Source organism: Magallana gigas, chromosome 5 (assembly GCF_963853765.1).
Source record: "Magallana gigas chromosome 5, xbMagGiga1.1, whole genome shotgun sequence".
Taxonomy (NCBI): Eukaryota; Metazoa; Mollusca; class Bivalvia; order Ostreida; family Ostreidae; genus Magallana; species Magallana gigas.
In genome coordinates this window covers 24,371,221-24,390,818 of record NC_088857.1, presented here as the reverse complement: position 1 = coordinate 24,390,818, position 19,598 = coordinate 24,371,221, and the positions used below count along the sequence as shown (strand labels likewise).

Below are 19,598 nucleotides of genomic sequence, written 5' to 3'. Positions count from 1 at the left end.
ATGCTATCTGCCCTTGGTGAATAGTCATCAAAACCATTCATCAGCAGAATTTGATTTCCCTCCTTTTTAAGGTGGTATGGGACATCTGTCGATATTAATGTGGATTAAAGTACTATATAATTGAAAAATTTTCACCGGTTTAGAATTTTCAAATTTTACAATATTTAACCAAAAAATAGCTTTTAAAAATATTTGAAAAGGTAAAAATTGTAAAAACCCCAGCGGGATTCGAACTCATGACTTACAGGTTCCTAGTAAACCCTCTAACCCACTGCGTTAAGGAGTTAGGTGACCATTTTTGAAAAGAAACTACATGTACTTATATAATTACACTTTATTTTATTGTTTATTTCGATAAACAATACGTCACAACATGGAAGTATCCCATATCACCTTAAACTCGGAACACCTCTGACCTAATAAGATCACCGCATTAAATACAAAGTTTGATTTAACTCTAATTTGTTTATCATCAAGAAATTCTGCATCGCTGACAAATAAAGTTTTCTTCTGTATAATGAAATACCAATTAACTGACTATTCGGACAATAGCAAGTTTATTGTCCCACTCCACAGCAACTATTTCCCTTGGCTTTGCCTCATTAAATAGTTGCTGTCTTGGGGGACAATAAACTTGCTATTGTCCTCATACCCAGTAAATACTAAATAGGCATATAATATCCCATCCACCTACATTTCATGTTATATAACCTCCCGTTTGTAACCTTCAATTTCACTGTAAAGTCAACACATCTGTCATAGCCGCAAGTTTCACAATTTATTTCTGCTTCTCATGTACTTAAAATTAGGAGCCTTAATATTGGTTACCAATTCCAACAAGAGACATCCCTCTAACTATTGATAATCATTAAAATTCATTTCATGAATCTACGCAACAATGATAAACCTTCAAGTACAGTCACTCTCAATTTTACAAAAATATTGACGATACTTTATCCGAAACTGTTCCTTGTACCTTTAACTTAGTACACTAACATTTTTATGAAAAGACGGTTTGTCTTAGAATAAGAAAGCTAAAGCAATTCTGAGAAAAAGAATACTACATATTGCCAATTCCATTGAGGTTTAATAAAAATATGGCCATTTAAGTGAACCCACCATTTCCAATTTCCTTTAGTAAACACAGATTTACAGGGTTCTCCATAGTAAAACATCTTTACCTGACCTTTTAGAGGTCAACTGTTGTTCAACCACCTTTAAAAAGAAACCTTATACAATACAACATATGCCTACATGATATAATCATGATAAAAGCTTCACATCACTTAGAAATACCCTTACATGTATACCCCCCCCCCCCCCCCCCCAATCTTTTGATTTTCATAAAAAGTCATGGTTTGAAATGTTTTACCTAATTTTATGAAACGTGTGGCAATTTCCTTGAGTAATTTCTCACACATATTTGAAAACAATCATCAATGATTCTAAAATTTGATCTTTATTTGTTTATTGTATGATTTGTACCATTTTAATTAACAAATAGACAGCTGTCCTGCTTGTGATTTCTTGTTTTCATGAAAAAAGTAAGCTAACAATCATATTTAGTGAATATCTAATCTATTCTGATTTCTAGTCTCCTTCTAACCATGCTAAAACAGTAAGTTACAACCTACAAGTTAGACATCTGCCTTAAATTAGAATTAAATTCAAACACACCCAGGTAGCTGAAGACAGAGTTGATTTCAATGAAAAATGTTCAAATTTGACATGTTTTTCTACTTTTTTTCTGCATATATACCTTAGAAAGGTAGAAATAGGTTGTTTCTTGTTCATTTCAAAAGTAATTATCATAGCAGATGTTATTTCAAAGTCAAATGTACATTTACATATCCTACATGTAATCTTAATGCAGACAATTAAATAGAGGGGGGGGGGGGGATTTTTTAATTATGTAAACACATCTAAATATCTTTATGAAATAAAAAATAAAGGAAACATAATTGCATACTTTTATTGAAAAACAAATTTTCACAGCAATTATGAATTTCTTTAAACAGCCTTAATTTTGTTTTCATAATTTCTTATCAAACACAAACCACAACATGGCATGATGCTTTCTTCAAGTTCCATTATTGTTCATGCATTATTGGATTTAATTTGAATTACCGGTAAATAGTCTGTAGAACACAAGGAATATGCATGTGGATAGAGGTGACAGGTTAATATCAGGAGCTGACCCACAAGAATCAACAGGTACCGGTAAAAGCCATGTGGTAACAAGAGGCTGTTTTGAGCTGAAATAAAAAAAAAAATAATTAGCTGTGTTTACATACATGTACTAGTAATAGCTGTGTTTACATTAACATATGCATAGTATTTCTGTAAAAAATACACTGACCATGCAGTGTGATAAGTATGACATATCCCAATACATGATATAACATTTAGGCAGTACAAGATCAAAAAATTGCATATCAAGTCATAATATAATATTAAAAAATTTTCATAGGTATAAACACTTATCAAATTGAGAGAGAGAAAGAGTTTGAGAGAGAGAGAGTTTATTACGGTACCGTACTTGTAGTGCAACAGTCAATATTTCAATTCGTAAATTACAAATGAATATTACCCACCGAACAGCGTCAAAGTACATGTACTGGTATTAGCTTCTGGTATACCATTTTATATCAATTCTACTGTGTTTTGTTTTTTTTGGCAAATAAATTTAGCGAGGGTTTTTGTTTATTTTCTTATAAATTACATGTTTTAAAAACAATACTATGTGTAATAAGCATAAAACATGTATGAGTAAACTTAATGAAGAATTTTTAATAGATTATTTTTCACAGAATGTGGTACATTACATGTATGTCAATCTTTATAAAACTAGCATATATTTCGTGCGCCATAAATTGCAAGTTTTTTGTAAATATCATTTAGGCCTAAAAAAAAAATAGGTTTGTTTCCGCTTTCAGGCTGAAAAAAATTAGGGTCGGTAGGTCGGCTTTTTTTTTTTTTTTTTTTAATCTTTTTTTTTTCCTCTCCATCCATGAGCGGATCCAGAAAATTTTTCCAGGGGGGGTCCGAAGGATAATTGTGTTTGCCAGGGGGGGGTCCGAGGCATATTTTGGCGATAATTTTACTATGTAAATTTAATAAATTTTCATTTTCCAGGGGGGGTCGGGACCCCCCCCCCCCCCCCCCCCCCCCCCCGACCCCCCCTCTAGATCCGCGCATGCCATCTGTTCAGTTGTGGTTATTAAACCATTTATCTATTAAACTGGGTAAGATAAAAAACAACCAAGTATTTGTTGTCATTTTTTAAATGATCTGATGAACTTTTTCCCCGGCTGCCGGCTGATGGGAACATTTCTCGAGCTCAACTGGCACGACATGTGCTGCCATTTGTAAATAACAAACAGCTACACAACACTGATGACATCTAAATAGGTTTTATAAATTTTTAAATCGGATAAAAACGAAATTTTAACAAAAAACGGATAAAAACGGAAATTTACGAAAAAGCTCCAAAAAAAAATTTGGGTCGGCGGGTTTAAGTTAGGGTCGGTCGGGAAAGCGGAAACAAACCTATTTTTTTTTTAGGCCTTACTTGCATGATAGGTATATATGGTCTAACCAAAATTTTCTTCATAAAGCTACAGCTGTATGTACCACATATATGTTTTGTCACAAGTATACATTTAAAAAAAAAATACCCAAATTCCAACAGTTGAAATAAACTCAACTCATTCTCTGATAAGTTCATTGTGTTTTGTGCGTGCATATCTTATTTGTCTGCTGCAACAGCAGCCAATCAGCGGTAAGCTGAATCCACAAAAAGAAAGTTTGTGTTTTAGGAGCGGGTAAATTGTTTAAATGCGACACTGTCAAGAAAACCACACCAAATAATAACAAGAAACATAAATATTCACTTAAATGTATTGTGTTGTAAAGTAAAGGTTTTTAACACTTATTGCATCTTGCAAAACATGTGATGACCTTAATCATCTGTCATATATCTGATATACATGTATATGTAAAAGATGGGAGAAATAACGATAGAACAAACTGGGATTCGAACCTGGCCCTCTGAATCTCTAGTCAAGTGCTCTACCAACTGAGCTACATGTATCTGGCACCGGTATTCAAACCAGTCTGACTGTCACATTCCTCCCCCCTTAAATGATCTTCACCCTCGAAGATCCCCCCTGGCAGGATCGAGTTAACCTGTTAGTTCCAGGGGTTGGTCACAACACCAATATTGTAACAGGATGGTAGAAATAATGAAGGACCAAACCGAGATTTGAACCTGGGCCCCCTGAATCTCTAGTCAGGTGCTCTACCAGCTGAGCTATCTGGCACTGGTATTCAAACCGGTCTGATCGTCACATATATAAAGAATTATTTTAAACAATGTTGTTCAATAAAAAATAACACTCGCAACCTTCAGTTTTTGTCTGTAATTAATCAATATTGGCGTGCGATCAGTTCTCGCCGAGTACCATTTCTCACCAGTGCATTGTTACGTCATTTTATCAACACATAAAATTACATACGAAAATATGATGTAACAGTGCACCAGCGAGAAATGGTCCTCGGCGAGAACTGCTCGCACGCCAGTACTGCCAGTAGTCAGATTAAAAAAAGAGAATAAAAAATTACATTTAAAACATTAACAAAGACAATTTAAGTACACATCATAACTGCTAAACAAGAAAAATTATGTGAACTGGTAGAATGGTACGCATAGTTCTAACTTGTAACCTACATGTAGAAGTACATGTACCGGGTACCCGTTGGTCTGCTAAACCTCTCTAATGATACAATGATCGGCATCATAAAGATATTAAAGTCATGTTTTAACTCTGAAGTCTGAAGTATACAATTTTATTTACTTGAAGTTATGTCTACAGGGTATTCATGACTACATTTGGAGTCTTCTGCACAAGAATATATGATATGTTTCTAATTAGACCCTGCTTTGAATTTTGAGTTGAAAATTCACAATCTGTTATTTTTTTAAATAGATAAATTCAGTTACCCTTTCCAGTCCCCCATGAACCTCGAGCGAGTCTAAACATCCATGAAACATGTAAAAATTACACGTTAGTAAACAAACACCCACATCATAACAAAAACATCTAACAGTGTGCACGTACTTACATGTACATCTATACTATATACTAAATTTTAACCAGTTAACAAGAAACTTTAAAAGGAGTAAAAGCCTCACCTTCTTCAGTAACATCCACATAAATCACACACTTTAATGTCCATCTTTTCTCCTTTATTACTCGTAGCTTATCAACGGCTGATCGTCGACAGAAGTGTGGCTGTCAGAATTTCCTCGTAAACGATTCACACGAGAAAAATATCCTCCTTAAACAAATATGTAGTATTGTTCCCTGTGCATGTTCATATGTTTCACAGTAAATTGAAAATGCATGTATACACCGAAAGAATACACAACTTCTCTTCTGCATTACGGCTCTCTCTTTTCTACAATGCCGTTCGTTACTGTTTACATTCGGCGCGCGGGGGTTACATACAAGCATACAAGGGCGCCCCGACAAATAGTTGCACATAGAACGTTTAAATAATGTGTGTTCATTGAATTCATAAATGATATAGATGAAAAAAATGAAATTGAATCACAACAATTTATCTAAGACGCAACACAGTAAATGCCTCCTGGGCCTTAAAGTGGCATTTGTATGTAGACATATTAACTCGTTCATGTACGATTCTCACATATTTGTTTTATGAAATTTGAAAAAAAATATAGCACAGAACTTGTTTAATTTGATACCAAATGACATTATTTAATATATTAACAATAACTGAATTCATTTTTTTTCATTAAATGATAATGATTTTTGCTATCAGAAAAATACGTGTATGAGCTGCTGACCCCTAATTATAGGGGCCAGCCCTTTTTTCTTAATTTTAAATGAAAGCTCTCGTTATTCTAAACAACTTTTGCTCTATATGTATTAACAAAATATTTTTAGTTTAAAGGTTATTATACAAAGAACAACAAAATTTCAGACCCCCCAAAACCTTATACTTTACCGGCAAATAGCTTAAAAACTAAAAAACATTTTGCCAAACTTTTCATGCCAGCAAAACTATAAAATGTTACCAACAATTCTGCTAAATTTCATGCAACTATCTTTTGTAGTTCCCGAGATCAACTCTGGACAAAAGACCCCCCAATTTTCAATTAAAGGGCAATAACTCATAACCGGAAGTGAATTTTAAAAATTTGAAAAAAACGTCTCGAGATATTAACATTGTCTACATACCCTGAAAGTTTCATAACAATCAGACAACAAATGTACGAGAAATGGCCTACACAAAATTTGCGGATAAAAAAAAAAAATAATAATAAGAAACAGTAGAATAACAGAAGGGTTTTCCGTTGAAAAACGGAAAACCCTAATAATAAAAAACATAAAGAAAACAAAAGGTCTTTCACCTGAAAGGTGGAAAGACCTAACTAGATTCGATCTCGTTGCGAGCAACGAGTGGGTCTTCCGTTCAATAATTTATTTTCACATGATTTAAATTTTTTTTTTAAATTTTCAAAAAATTTAAAATTCATCCAATCATTTCAAGAAAGATGTCATTAGACGCAGAATTCAAAGCGCAACTTAGATATTATGTTTAAAAAAAGTCTGATGTCATTTAAACACAATTTAATTAAATTTAAAATTTTCAAAAAATTGAAAATCATCCAATCAATTTGACAAAGATGTCATTAGACGCAGAATTGTAAGCACAACTTAGATATCATGTTTAAAAAATTTTCTGATGTCATTTAAACACGATTTAATTAAATTTTAATTTTTTTTTTAAATTTAAAATTCATCCAATCAATTCAACAAAGATGTCATCAGACGCAGAATTGTAAGCGCAACTTAGATATCATGTTTTGAAATTAGTTTGAGGTCAATTTAACGCGATTCAAATGAGTTAAAAATTTTTGAAAAATTTTAAATTCATCAAATCAATTCGAAAAAGATGTCATCAGAAGCAGAATTGTAAGCGTAACTTAAATATTATGTTTTGAAATTAGTCTAAGCTCATTTTAACATGATTTAATTAAATTTAAAATTTTCAAAAATTTAAAAATTCATTCAAATACTTCGAGAAAGATGTCATTAGACGCAGAATTCTAAGCGCGACTTGGTTATTATGTTAAAAAATTAGTCTGAGTTCATTTAAACAAGATTTAATTAAATTTTAAATTTTCAAAAAATTTCAAAATCATCCAATCAATTGGAGAAAGATGTCATTAGATGCAAAATTGAAAGAGCAACTTAGTAATCATGTTTGGAATTTAGTCTGAGTTCATTTTAACGCAATTTAAATGAAATTAAAAATTTTTAAAAAGTTTAAATTCATCCAATCAATTCGAGAAAGATGTCATTAGACGCAGATTTATAAGCACAACTTTGATATCACGTTTTAAAATTAGTCTGAGGTCATTTTAAAGCGATTTAAATGAGTTTAAAAAATTTTAAAAATTTAAATTCATTCGATCAATTCGAGAAAGATGTCATCAGACTCAGACTTGTAAGCGCAACTTAGATATCCTGTTTTAAAATTAGTCTGAGGTCATTTTAATGCAATTTAAATTAGTTTAAATTTTTTTAAAAAATTAAAATTCATCCAATCAATTCGAGAAAGATGTCATCACACTCAGAATTGTAAGCGTAACCTAAATATTATGTTTTGAAATTAGTCTGAGGTCTTTTAAACACGATTTAATTAAATTTAGAATTTTCAAAAAATTTAAAAATCATCCAATCAATTCGAGAAAGATGTCATTAGAGGCAGAATTTTAAGTACAACTTCAATATTACATTTAAAAATTAGTATCAGGTCAATTTATTAAGATTTAATTAAATTTAAATTTTTTTAAAAATTTATAATTTATCCAATCAATTCGAAAAAGATGTCATCAGACGCAGAATTGTAAGTGCAACTTGGATAGTATGTTTTAAAACTAGTCTGAGATCATTTTAACACGATTTAATTAAATTTTAAATTTTTAAAAAAATTAAATTTCATCCAATTAATTCGAGAAAAATTTCATTGGACACAAAATTGTAAGCGCAACTTAAATATTATGTTTTAAAATTAGTCTGAGGTCATTTTATTACGATTTAATTGAATTTAAAATTTTCAAAAAATTTAAATTTCATCCCATCAATTGGAAAAAGATTTTATTAGACGTAGAATTAAAGTGCAACTTAGATATTATATTATGTTTTAAAATTAGTCTGAGGTCATCATAACACATTTAATATGAGTTTTAAAATTTAGCTTCCCTACTCGGAATTTCCAGACAATGATTTTTCTCGTGATGCTAGATTATCATGTCCTCTATCATTCCTGAAATTTTCAGCTTTCTATCTTTTCTCGCTTTAAAATAGATGTGTGGACAATGAAAACTCATCGAAAGTGTGTTCTATATTTTGACCCCGGCTAGCTTCCGTACTCGGAAATTCCCGACAATGATTTTCCTCGGGAGGCTAGAAGATCATGTCCTCTATCATTCCTGAAAATGTCAGCTTTTTATCTTTGGACGTTTTTGAGGAGATGCGTGGACAAGACGTTTTCGTCAAAAACGTGTCCTATATTTTGACCCCAGCTAGCTTCCGTACTCGGAATTTCCGGACAATGATTTTCCTCGGGAGGCTAGACGTTCATGTCCTCTATCATTCCTGAAAATTTCAGCTTTCTATCTTTATACGTTTTTGAGGAGATGCGTGGACAAGACGTTTTCGTCAAAAACGTGTACTATATTTTGACCCCAGCTAGCTTCCGTACTCGGAATTTCCGGACAATGATTTTCCTCGTGAGGCTAGACGTTCATGTCCTCTATCATTCCTGAAAATTTCAGCTTTCTATCTTTGGACGTTTTTGAGGAGATGCGTGGACAAGACGTTTTCGTCAAAAACGTGTACTATATTTTGACCCCAGCTAGCTTCCGTACTCGGAATTTCCGGACAATGATTTTCCTCGTGAGGCTAGACGTTCATGTCCTCTATCATTCCTGAAAATTTCAGCTTTCTATCTTTGGTCGTTTTTGAGGAGATACGTGGACAAGAACTTTTTAAAAAATGACAAAATGGCGGATAAGTCCGAACCGGAAGTGATTTTAACAAAATAAAAAAAAGCGTATCAAGTTTATATAATAATAGATAGATGCTGAAAATTTGACAAAAATCGGACCACCCATCTCCGAGAAATCTTCTGCACAAAAATTGTAAAGAAAAGAAAAAGAAAAAAAAAAAGTGAAAAAGAAACATTACAATAATAGAAGGGTCTTCCGCTGAAGACGGAAGACCCTAATAAAAAACATCAAGAAAACAAAAGGTCTTTCACCTGAAAGGTGGAAAGACCTAAAAACATAAAGAAAACAAAAGGTCTTTCACCTGAAAGGTGGAAAGACCTAAAAACATAAAGAAAACAAAAGGTCTTTCACCTGAAAGGTAGAAAGACCTAAAAAACATAATACAAAAGGTCTTTCACCTGAAAGGTGGAAAGACCTAAAAACAGAAGAAGTACAAAAGGTCTTTCACCTGAAAGGCGGAAAGACCAAATAAGTTGCTTTTGTTCACAATATTTAATTGCTTGCCGGAATGTTTGTACATCATGATTTTTACTTTAGAAGGTAAAAAAGGAAAGATTACGTACCATTAACTTTGTTCCATGTTCACATTGAAAAATACTGTTGTTTAAGTTGATCAATCGTTGCTTCAAAAAATGATCAGTATCAAACGACTGACAAACATACGCATACAAGTACAAACAGATTTTGATAAGAAAAAAACTGCACAATTGTGTATTGGTGACTTTATCATTGTGCTCTAGAAATAAATACAGGTAACTGTTCATTTTTAACAAACGTGAATAGCCATGGTAGTAGAAATGCACAAATATACAAACGCAGCAGCGCAAGCTATGCAGCATATAGTATTTTGTCTGTTAAGCATTCTGATGAATGTCCCTGAAGAAAACATCAATACGCATTCTACTAATGTGGTCCCAAATATGGGGTATCACCTGAAAAAACGGTACTCACTGCTTCCAATTCAATGGGACGTACCTCTCTTTTGAACACTGACAATGGGGTATTTAAAAAGGTTGATATAAGTCCTCATATGCAATATTTTTTTAAAGTGAGCGTAGAAATTGAAGTTCAGACATAATTGTCCATATTAATTTCATAAATTCTGAAAAATCATTCAAAATGAGTTTCCAAAAGACAATTCAAAATGGTATATATTTTCAATACGCTTTGTATACACTGAAACTTGTAGTAGCCCACAATGCCTTGCAACTCATTCACCTGATTGGTTTGTCGATAAAAGTAAACAGATGGCTAATTTAGTATGCAAATTTATGCTGACGTCACAAAATATAGTGGTCTCGACCTGTTAAAAAGAAACACACTCTAATCTCTTTCTTATGGACAAATATCGGAAGTTCTTACTTCACACAAAGATTGCTTCTGACCTAAGGATGTGTCATGACCTTGACCAAAGGTCATTTGGGCAAGGGCAAGGTCACTGGGAGAAAAGTGAAAATTGATTAGAGTAATGTTTGTGAACAAAAGGATGCAAATGTCCTCATGCATTAATGGTTAACTTGAAATAAAATGGAATTAAAAGAATAGAAATTGGTTTGTGTACTCATATTAGCATTAACAGTTTTAAAAAAATAGAGCAGTTGTTATTTATAGAAAATAGACGGTGAAATAGATTCATTCAATATTTTCTATAATAGAAAAAATACATGAGTTATAATTTTTTCTTAGCAGGGGGTAACAATTGTAAGCTTGCTCACAGTATTTCTAGTTTTGTATTAACCAAAGATGTCCAATCCAAGGTATCTGCCAGTAATGCTTGATGAATCATCCTATAATGAGTATTCATCAACCCGCGTTCTTGATTACCCCGGTCTGGAAAGTTCTATCCATCAAAACTAAAATTACGCATTCAAGAAATGAATTGTCTTATTTTATTTTTTTCAGCATTTGTCAAATCTTAATTTCTCTGTATACTGTAGATTCCTTATTTTACGCGAGTACTTAATTCCGCGATTCAACGGTTTTCCATCAAATCGCGAGAACATAAAATCGCGAATGCCGAAATGTTATCATAGTTTCATGTAGTTTAGATATGTCTGAAAATTAAAAGCGATATTTGAAAATTCGCGTGACGTGCTTCTCGCGATTTTACGCGGATATTTATTCCTAGCGTTTAATTAGGAATTTACAGTACTCTAAAAAGATCCCAGTAAAAATATATGCACTCTTTGCATAGTCATTCAATATCATTTCATTGTAAGCATATATTTTGATGCAAACTCTCACTGACCTCTATCTGCCAAAGCGTGTCCACCACTTTACTCTCAGTTTTAGTTCACCTAAGCTGAAAGCTCAAGTGAGCTATTCTGATCACAGTTTGTCTGTGGTCCTTTTGTCTGTCCATCTTTCTGTAAACTTTTCATATTTTCAACATCTTCTCTAGAACCACTGGACCTATTTCAACCAAACTTGACACAAAGCATCCTTAGGCAAAGGGGATTCAAAGTTGTGAAAATTAAGGACCACACTCTTTTACAAGGATAGATAATAAGGACTTATTGAGCATTTTCAAGAATTTTTAAAAAATCTTCTCAAGAACCATAAGGCCAGGAAAGCTGAAACTTGTGTGGAAGCATCCTTAGATAGTGTAGATTCAAAGTTGTGAAAATCGTGACCCCTGTGGGTAGGATGGAGCCACAATGGGGGGGGGGGGGTCGAATTTATACATGAAAATATGTAGAGTAAATCTTTAAAATTCTTCTTCTCAGAAACTGTTAGGCCAGGAAAGCTGAAACTTATGTGGAAGCATCCTCAGGAAGTGTAGATTAAAAGTTGTGAAAACAACCATAACCCCCCCCCCCTCCCATTGTTAGGGTGGGGCAAAATGGGAGTTTGGTGGAATTTCACATAGAAATATATAGAGTAAATCTTTAAAAATCTTCTTCTCAGAAACTGTTAGGCCAGGAAAGCTGAAACTTATGTGGAAGCATCCTCAGGAAGTGTAGATTAAAAGTTGTGAAATCAACCATAACCAACCAACCAACCCCCCCCCCCCCCCCCCCCCCCGATGTTAGGGTGGGGCAAAATGGGAGGTTGGTGGAATTTTTTTACATAGAAATATATAGAGTAAATCTTTAAAAATCTTCTTCTCAAGAACCATTTGGCCAGGAAAGCTGAACCTTATGTGAAAGCTTTCTCAGGTTGTGTAGATTCAAAGTTGTAAAAATCATTACCCTTGGGGGTAGGGTGGAGCCACAATCAGGGGTTTTCCTACGGTTTTTAAACTGGGGCAAGGGTTGGTATAATTGGTAAAATTGACGCGTAAACTGTTCAAATTGGGAAAATTACCAAAAAATACTACTTTCATTTGAGGACCAACCTCTGGCAAAATTTTATACTTTATTACCCCCCCCCCCCCCCCCCCCCCCCCCCCCCGAAATTAGTGAGAAGTTTGTAAGACATAATTTATTATTACAATGTAACAATGACATATAAAGATTTTAAACCTAATCTTTAAATAATAAGAGATACTAAAATAAAATTGAACACTTACATTCAAAGATGAAAGAAAATACTTTTTTTCCTAATTTTCTAAAGTTGATTTAATTTAATTCATGCATTTCTACCTTTTATAGATGAAATGTTTCTTAATTATGTAAGCGAATTGACAAACATGCAAAAGAATAATTTTTTGCAAAATGGCAATGATATTTGCATTTTGAGGTATTTAAGTCCTAACCCTTTGACCCAATTACAACCATTATAACTACATAGAAGTCACCGGGTTCACAGGTGTGTGACTGTCAGTCAATATATTGGGTCTCAATAGCTCAGTGGTTAAAGGTCATATGAAACGATATCCTGACCATAGTGAGTTATATACGGGAATGAGTTCATATGTGCCTATTTAATAAGACTGAAATTGTTTTTTGAATATTTTATGCAAAATGTGAGCGCCACAGTCGATCAAAATCACTTAATCGGGAAAAGGAACATTGACTTACGCGGCTTACCTCCCTTGCTTATGACGTCAGTAAGACCCAATGGCCTTATAAAGCTATGTTGTGAATACAAATATCCATTTTGCAGCATATTAAAAGAAAAAAAATACTATTTTAAATAAAAACTTGTATAATTATACAATAATCAACCACGGCAGTATTTTTTCTCTCAAAATTTGAAATCGTGTGCATTTATATTTAATAGCATGTACATATTCAGTTTAGAGAAGTCGCGGAGAATGAATGATTTTCTTCATAGATCTTCATGCAAGTACAATATCATTTTAATATATGCATGACCTATATATGTTTTATTTCATTCTTTTTAATGAAATTGTCAAATTAAAAAATAACTGATCGTTTTTCCCATTTGCACGTTCATGCAATTTATTAAGATTTTTTTTAAGCAACATATAGGCCTCGTGGCGCCTCATTCGCTTCACGATTATACTGTTTGTTTCGATTTCAAATTCACAATTATGTTACCATTTAATTATTTTTAGTCTATCAATTAAATGTTTTGATTTTGAAACATGTACTTGTATTTGCCTCGGTGTTTTGATTTTACAACGTGTATGTGCGGTGTTTTGATTTTACAACGTGTATGTGCGGTGTTTACTCACAGATCCCTTCTATCTCACTTTCTTCCGCAATTTTTTCTTTCGTTCTTTTATTATTATTGATGCTTGTTCTTAATAAAATCTGTTCATTATCTTCACATTCGTTTACAACTATTTTTATCAAACAACCGATTTATTTTACCGATACATTTCGAAATCTTTCGCGATCTAATTTTAAAAAATATTTTTAGAAATATTTTGCAGTATTTCACAGCAGCTTTTAAATACAAACTATGTACACAATGCCTCAAACATTTTCATTGGCATGCCTTATACCTTTTTTATGTGACAAAATAAATCAAATGAATCAATTCCCTTTAAATGTAGCTCAATCATTATATGTATCGAAGAAGAAAATGATGTTTCTATTTCAAAATCATCAGGATAATTCATTAATTGGCTCTTAATGTTTGGAGCATTTCTTCTGTTAAATTTTCAATGCAGTACGGGATCTTCATTATGATTTTACTCTGGTGAGAAGCTGATCAATATTAGATTTATTCATTAACGAAACTAAGTCATCTGTACTACGAAATCAAATGATCTCATTTGAAAAGAAAGACACTCTCATATATGCAAAAATTACTAAAATCAAAACGATAAACTACCGTAAAATTACACTAGTTTTGATGCATTGTTTACATCGGTGGGTCTGTGTGACGTCATAAATCCACAAAATCAAGAACGATAAGCGGGGAAGAATTTTTTCAGGTGCTGAGTTTTCAGTGTTATTTCTCAGTAATGCAAAGGCAAAAAAATCTTACATCACTAAGTAAATTCGCGTTGATAGTACGTAACCAAGCCCGAGTTAAATTCATAATACAACATTGTTTTATTGTACCATACTTGACTCATAACATCATATATTTCTTTCCCAACAACCAATGATTAAAAAAAAATTATCGCTGTATTTTGATGAACGATGTTTTCTCCTTTAGCGGATCATTTTCTCCATTACCGAATCACGTGATATACAGCTGATTAGTTTTTGTTAGGGACAGTGTCGAAATATTTTTTTTAAGTTTTAATATGCTTTAAAGCATGAATAAGCAAAATGGAAATGCTAATATTTTTTTTCATTTTGAGTTAAGTGTTCATTCTATTGAAACCGACAATTCATGAAAAAATAACAATGAATTCAAAGGTAAAAAAAATGACTGCATGATTTGCAAACTTTGATCCACCAATTTATTAAAAATCAATTAGTTTTTAGTCATTGTAAGTCATCAATATTGTCAATTTTATGAGATACGTGTATATGAACATCTTTTTATGAAATTACAAAGAAATATACAATGGCATGTAAATGGATCAAGAAAAAAACCGAAATACAACATGTATGAGGGTTTGCCAAAAATTGCATAGACAAGTGACGTTATTCAGTTCATAGAACTCACAGAATGATGAAGTTTGTGTCGCAACGGGTTTAAGTTATTTGCATTGAAATTATGTGTCAACATTGATTGTATCAGATTGGGTTTTTATAACATATACTACATCATAAATTTTTAATGCGGCGCAACGACACTTAAAAAAAATAAAACTTGAAGAATATCGTGAGGAAAATAACTCACGAATAAAAAATTAAAAAAAAAAAAGAAGAAAAAAATGAATTTACATTTCTGCATTTTTTTTTATTTATTCAAAAAAAATAGCCATTCCGAATTTTTTAAAGATTTTTTAGCACGTATGTTAGAAAGGTTGAAATTTGAATATATACACACGGTAACTAATTATAAAAAAAGGTTTTAAAAGATCTAGAAGCATATCCAAGGGTGATTTTAAAGTAAACAAATTAAAATACACAAAATTGCCTAGAAATGTGTTTAGTGATTGTATAATTAAGCAACCAAAAAAAAAAACAAACAAAAACAGGACCCAGTATTGACATCCAGCAATAAAAAAAGAAGACCCCCACCGATAGAAATGGAAGAACAAATACCAGGAAGACAGACGTTTTGAATCGGGGATCATTTGTACTATGAAATATTTTAAATCAAATCTAGAAATGTATAGTGAATGACTGAATGTGCAAACTGGATGGGTGTTCAAGGAAAATAAATATTTTCCATGACCTGTACATGTATGGAATCAGCGATCGTTTGTACTTATGAAAATTTTTTAAAACAAAAATAAAAAAGTATAGTGAATCTGCAAACTGGATCCATGTTCAAGGAAATTAATTTTTTTATGAAATAAACTACTAAATGACATCGAATACGAATAACTTTAATTTGAAAGGCATGGGTTTTTAAATCAATAAATATCCGTATTAATTAATACAGGGAATTGGGGAAACCAAACTATGGTTGAAATCATAATCGAATGGAAAAATGTTTGACCCTTTTAGTGCTTGTAGACAGATAATTTTATTAAACATCTATACCAAATATGCTTACATACAATGAGCCGTTCACATGCATCAGAGCTCAACCGAAAAGTGAAAGTAGTCAGCTGCACGCATGCTTTTTGTCTGCGTCTTCAAAAAGCTTGTTCATGTTTGTTTAGAAATTACGACATAAAACAAGATAAAATTTAATAATTTCATGATAAATTAATTCTACATGACAGGATATGCTAAGTTAAGTATTGAACCTTTAATAGAAAAATACAGAATTGTTTATCTGAAAGTGATTCGGTAATGGAGACGATTCGTTAATGGCAACCTCACTGTATATAAGGTCAATGATCAAAATTTCGAGATATTTTATCTTGAATCGGTTTTATGTATTTTAAAGATTTTTCCAATCGCGTGCCAGCCAGTGATATAAATTTAAAGACGAGTAAATACAACCATAAAATATGTAAAATGATATGAAAAAATATATAAAAACTTTTTTATATTTATTTCTTTCTTTTAAAAAAGTTTTTAAGAGAAAATAAGAAAATGAAATAATTAGTCCGAATTTCCTCTGTTTCAATTTTAATCTACCTTTGTCAAAGCATATCTTCCTCAAATAAACAAATCATGGATATCAATATCAATATTTGTTAATAACGTTGTTATTTTGTTTTTTTAAAACAACTTTGGACTTCAGATATTGAACTTTGTAAAAATATTTTTTTAAATCTCAAACCCTGAGTAAACGTAATCCTTAAAGCGCTGGCATGGTACACCAGAGGCCCTGGGTTGAGACCTGACTTTTCACCACTTGTGACATTTGGTGCCCAATGTACAAATCCCACGGTCGCTCCCTATGATCATGTTTCATGACATTTCCTTAACTCGTAGAGTTAACGTTCTACTCGTAAATTCGAGGACGAATTTCTACCAAAGCACAGACACCTGAATTTTTATCAATCAGTCGCTTAATAAGTCTTATATCAAAAAATTCTACCCCTACTATATATAAAAACACAAGGTGTGCAACGCCATTTTGACCTCTTCGTCGATTCAGGCTTCAATTTGCCACATAAATCAGATATGCCTACTGGTTTGCGTGTAACATTGAGTTCAAATGTGAATCTGAATAATTGCATGCATCAAGATTTAGCATTGATTTTATTAAAGAATTAAAGAAATTGTGATTTTAACTTGAATGTTATTTATTTTGATTTTTTTATATAAAAATTTATGTGTATTTCTACTCATATTTGAGTTAAGAAGACATTTTATAAATAAAAATATCACTTTAGGTTTTTAGTGCGATCATTTCAAGCGAGTTAAAGTGAAAGTAGAGAAGCAGAAAGTTTATACAGCAAGGGAAAATACTTTTTTGAAGCAGTGCCCTGCTATCTAATATTAGTTTGCATTGTAAGGGAGTTGTATTGATGCCCGGTAGGATTAAATTGTGTATATAAGTCTGCCGTGCAATGTTGTACATTTGCACATTTAAACATGTAAAGGCCTGCCATGCTGCATAGTATTTAATCCATAAAACCTATCTTTGTTTGTAATAATCAAAATTGGATGAAATTATCTGTAATCATTTTTAGTAGATATCTATTCATATATTGAAACAATAGAATATTTTGTTTTGGGTAGGGTTGATATTGAATGTTTGAAAAAAGGGGGGGGGGGGTGGTCTTTAGGTTATACAAATGTGTTGTGCATGAAGATGTATAGTTGTTTGTTGTCTGTCTCTCCTCTCTCTCTCTCTTTCTCTCTGAGTTTTAAACATATGGCTGCTTGAAATTGCAAATGTTGGGGATAGTGTGTTTGATACATGTATAATTAAATTCAAAACATTTTAGTTTAGATCACCATGTAAATTGAAATGGAACTTCATCAAAGACCCACAACAGTGAGACACACTTGACGTAAGTAAAATTTATTTTCTTAACAATGATGTTTAATTACACTTGTCCAAGTTTAAAAGAAGGAACCTGCAAAAACTATATACCCAGTCTTTGACATGCAGATGATTTAGAATATCAAATATAGGGAAACTTTACATTGATTATACATATTTCACACTTCACAGACTTACTGGGTAATTTTTCTTCTTCTAGATTTTAAACTCTAGTTAATTAGGCCTATAAAAAAAATTGTGTGTTTAGGGTAACACTGATGAAAAATTAGGTTAGGTAGGTAGGGATTTTTTAAAATTTTATCATATTTTAAATATATTAAAAATAGATTTTTTAATACATGTAGAAATAATATAAAATTCACAATTGGATAAAAACAGACATCTAAAAATGAAGAATCGGGGCATTTTTGTAGGTTAGGTCGGGTTACCCTAAACAAACAACTTTTTTTTAGGCCTTGTAGACTCTTTTCCATTGGATATGTTTTTCTATAACTTTAGTTGAATTTGTTATCATGGTAACCATATACAAGAGTAAAAAAAAAACATATAAGGAAGTTTCTTTTCCTTATGACATATCTTTAATGGGTTAAATCATTTTCCTTATGACATATCTTTAATGGGTTAAATCATGGTGCATTTCTTCTGAAATTAGGCAAATTCACAATTGGATAAAAACAGACATCTAAAAATGGTAGGATCGGGGCATTTTTGTAGGTTAGGTCGGGTTACCCTAAACACACAACTTTTTCTTTTAGGCCTTACACAAGTAAAAACAACTCATCACTATGACGTCATTATGGTGTCATAGGATCCATTGATAGATAGGGAAATTCCTATACTTTTCTATTTTACCTTTTTCATAGGGTATTTGAAAACAATTCTTTTTTTGTGCTATTAAAATTTGGAATCCTGATTCTATATAGTGTCCAGAGTGAATATATAAGCTTAGATTGTAAATAACCACAGTGACTGTTTTATATTGGGTAAATCCCTGTAACTATTTTTAGAATCAGTAGGACAACAAAGTACTGCCATTTATTGGGACATTTTAAATCAGAATGCTTGACACATGTCAGAAAAGAGGATTTGCAATTTTCAAAGCAAGTGTCAAAATTGAATTATCATTTGAAATTGAAATTGTTTGATGTCCACTCTTTCCAAAACTGAAATTCCCTACTTTTACTTTCATTTTCAGAGTTTTTCAACACAGACACATTTATCCGGAAAATGAATCTGGCTTCACACCACAAAGTTTTAACAGGACAGAGACAATTTGATGAGCTTTCATTCAAAAGGTTCCTCGTTGCTGAATGAAAATTAGGGCTGGAGCTATGTACCCGAATGTTAACATTACCGCCTATCGAAAATGCATGAGTGGACTATAACCATATATATATATATATATATATATATATATATATATATATATATATATATATATATATATATATATATATATATATATATTTGTCTTATCTTAAAATTGTTTACGTATACAATGAACATGTGATATGCATGTAAAATTTACCTGGAAATGAATCAATATGTATTTATATAAAAGATAAACCATATCTCAAACAAATTAAAAAATGTTGATCTGTTAAATAGTTTTATTTCGAGAAGACTGTTTTCTGACTGGAATCTGAACTTTATATAATTT

The 19,598-nt window shown here is 32.0% G+C and overlaps 1 long non-coding RNA gene across 1 annotated transcript in view; it reads left to right on the top strand.

The window, feature by feature from the left end:
* LOC117689511 (uncharacterized) overlaps nucleotides 1-19,347 on the top strand; it is a 59,914-nt gene extending 40,567 nt beyond the window's left edge. Inside the window, exons 2-3 of the long non-coding RNA XR_010714190.1 lie at nucleotides 17,880-17,945; nucleotides 19,134-19,347. This is a non-coding gene — a long non-coding RNA (uncharacterized lncRNA). The remainder of the gene's footprint in view (nucleotides 1-17,879; nucleotides 17,946-19,133) is intronic.
* The last annotated feature ends 251 nt before the right edge of the window (nucleotides 19,348-19,598 follow it).